The 965-nt window shown below is 44.8% G+C and overlaps 1 non-coding gene across 1 annotated transcript; it reads right to left on the minus strand.

Moving 5' to 3' along the window:
* Positions 1 to 513: 513 nt before the first annotated feature.
* On the minus strand, positions 514 to 709 carry LOC116974762. Its single transcript, XR_004412425.1, has one exon. It is a non-coding gene; the product is annotated as a U2 spliceosomal RNA (small nuclear RNA).
* Positions 710 to 965: the final 256 nt, after the last annotated feature.

Consider the following 965-nt stretch of genomic DNA (forward strand, 5'->3'; position numbering starts at 1 on the left):
TCGGTTTCCTCCAATTGCGAAAACTGATGGAGGGTGGAGGAGAGTTCCTTCCTTGTCCACCCTCAGTTTTACCTTGACCTGCCGCTTGCTCGTCCAAATCCCATGCAGATCCTTCACGTCCACGCTGTTCACTGCTCCGTCGACGTAGCGAGCAAGGAAGGTGAGGACATCCACTACGGGCACATGTGGGTTAAACATATGGACCGTGATCGTCCTTTCCTTTTGGTTTGGGAGGGTGAAGAGTGGCTGCACCTTCAGCAACGACAGCGGAGCTTCATTCCCCTTCTCCTTGAAATCCTTTAGCAGTTTTTGCCATCCTGTCGGAAGCACAAATGTAACGTCAAAATAACCGTTACCCGGGAAGTCTTGGAGGCAGTAGATATCCCTGGGCTCGAACTTGCAGGTCTCCAGCAATACCTTCTTTACAAAGGTGTCTCGACTGAAGGGCATCCCCTCACTGAGATCCTTGACACTAATCCTGAGGGTATTGCGGATACCCTGTCCTCTGGTTCCCATTGCAGCTGCCATTGCTACGATTTTTTAAATCGTAATCTGCAGCTCCTGTCCTTAAAGGACCGCCAGGACTGTTCTAATAAGAACAGATCTCTTTCCCTGTTCTAACAAGAACAGATGCTCTTTATATAGCTCTTTTACTGACTGATAAGAACAGATACTACACTTGATCTTAGCCAAAAGGCCGAGAAGCGATTCCAGTGATGCTATGGATAAACACTCTTAGCTGTAATGCAATGAAAACTTTATCTTGGGAATTTCCCATCCATTTCAGAACATACCAGGTGCTTTACAGCTAGTAAAGTAGTTTTTGATATAGTTTTAATCCTTTGTCATCATTGCAATGTATAGTATATGAAATCCTACAAATATAACTTCAAGATTATAATGCTCCTTTCTGCATGCAATGTATTCCATCACAGTTATGCAAATGGCTCTAATCTGGGAAACCA

This window comes from Amblyraja radiata, chromosome 6 (genome assembly GCF_010909765.2).
Source record: "Amblyraja radiata isolate CabotCenter1 chromosome 6, sAmbRad1.1.pri, whole genome shotgun sequence".
In the NCBI taxonomy this organism is placed as follows: Eukaryota; Metazoa; Chordata; class Chondrichthyes; order Rajiformes; family Rajidae; genus Amblyraja; species Amblyraja radiata.